Raw genomic sequence first — 1,979 nt, 5'->3', positions numbered from 1 at the left:
TTTTTTATTTGTCTCATTGTTCTTTCTACAGTTAGCATAGTGAGTATTGTTGGTATAGTTGATACTTGATTAGCATAGTTAGTGTAGTTAGTACTAGTTAGCGCTGTTGGTACAGTTAGCGTAGTTAGCGTTGTTAGTAGAGACAGCATACTTTGCCCTGTTAGTACAGTTAGCATTGTTAGTTAGCGTAGTTAGCATTGCTAGGTAGTGCTGTCAGTCAGTGTAGTTAGCAGATCACCATGATGCAGGGCCTCACAGCCAACTCTGCTGACAAGGAGGCTCATATTGATGACTTCGAGATCCTCCACACCATTGGTGAAGGCACCTTCGGTAAAGTGAAGTTGGCCCGGCACATTCTGACCGGGACACAGGTGGCTGTGAAGGTCATAAAGAAAAGGCGTCAGAGCTTCTCAAGTGTCCAGGCACTTTTCCAGGAAGTGTGCAGTCTGAAGGCTCTGAATCACCCCAATATTGTAAAACTGCTGGGGGTGATTGACACAGAGGAGACATTTTTCGTGGTGATGGAGTACCTCAGTGGGGGGGACATGTACCGCTATTTGAAGATCCATGGCCGTATGACAGAGGCGGAGGCCCGAGGCCCGTTCCAGCAGCTGGTCTCCGCCCTGCAGCACTGCCACCAGAGGGGTATCGTGCACCGGGACCTGAAGCCACTGAGCCTCCTCTTTGATTCCAACATGAATATCAAACTTACAGACTTTGGCCTCAGCAACAAGTGTGATGGCACTGTCCAACTGGACACGATCTGCGGCACACACCCTTATGCTGCCCCGGAACTCCTCCTGGGGCAGAGCTACAGCGGCCCTGCGGTGGACGTGTGGAGCTTGGGAGTAGTGCTGTACACCATGGTAACTGGGTCCCAGCCCTTTGTGGGAAAAGACTTCCAGGAGCTGCGGAAGCAAATCCTACAAGGGCAATACCCCATCCCACCTTATCTGTCTTTGAAGATAAGGGATCTGTTACAAAAAATGATTGCCCTCAACCCCAGTGACAGAGACACCTTACCTGACCTCATGAGGCATACGTGGGTCAACATGGGCCAGAAGGAGCCACTCCAGCCACCCTGTGAAGAGGACCTGGAGGTGACAATGGTGAGGACTCCGGGCTTGACTTGCGACCAGATCCAGGACACTGGGACAGGCAGTGTGAGCTCCAAGAAACCCAAGGTGGAGGTCTCCATCATAACTCTGAAGCCCTTCTCTTGCGGGGACCTCTGTGGCAGTGAACTTGAGCCTTCTCCAAGCCCTGTGGTGTCCTCCCTGCAAACCAGGTGGCTCTACCACAGAAAAAATGTGCAGCTGCAGGAAGACCAGCAGGCAGGGCAGAAGACCGGTGAGTCTGCCTGTCCCCCACCCAGCCTGGAGGCGAGGACTGCCACCCCCAGCCCAGCCCCCCAGTGTGGCACTGGGACATCCACCTCCAGCAGCAGCAGCAGGATTGGAGCCCCAGAGGGAAGCAGCTGCCCCTTGGGTGTGTCCAACACTGGAAGGTCCTCCCACGCTGGGCAGCCTGAGAGTGTGTCCTCATCCACTCTCTCTGGCCAGAGCCAGAAAAAACAAGGGGTGGCTGGGAGAATCTGGAACTTTATTTTGAAACATCTTTGTTGCAAGCTGCCCAGCATGAGGCGTCATAATAAAGTGAGCCCATGTGAACCCCATGGATGACCGAGGCAGGAAGGTCAGGCCGCCGCGCTCCCTGGGGCCCGGTGCAGGGGAAGAGGAGTGTGTTCTCTGCACGGCCTTCAGAAGCATCGTATCCAAGACCCTGGCCAGCTCAGAGGATGGTCCGGAGCAGCCCAGGCGACCGAAAGCGAGGCCACCGTGGCTGCAGGTCTGCCCCTCAACCCCCACCTGGGTGAAACTTGAGAGACTGGACTGTCATTCCTGGGGCACGTCTCCCCTCCCCTACTCTTCTGTCTTCCGTGTTGGTGGGGGAGGGGGATAGTTCTTGTTCCAAGAACT

At 54.7% G+C, this 1,979-nt stretch overlaps 1 pseudogene; it reads left to right on the top strand.

Annotated features, from left to right (window-relative positions):
* The first annotated feature begins 239 nt into the window (after nucleotides 1-239).
* On the top strand, nucleotides 240-1,682 carry LOC137775833 (serine/threonine-protein kinase MARK2 pseudogene; annotated as a pseudogene).
* Nucleotides 1,683-1,979: the final 297 nt, after the last annotated feature.

Source organism: Eschrichtius robustus, chromosome 13 (assembly GCF_028021215.1).
Source record: "Eschrichtius robustus isolate mEscRob2 chromosome 13, mEscRob2.pri, whole genome shotgun sequence".
Taxonomy (NCBI): Eukaryota; Metazoa; Chordata; class Mammalia; order Artiodactyla; family Eschrichtiidae; genus Eschrichtius; species Eschrichtius robustus.
Note: the sequence above shows the minus strand (reverse complement) of the source record. Positions and strands in the feature narration are given on the sequence as shown.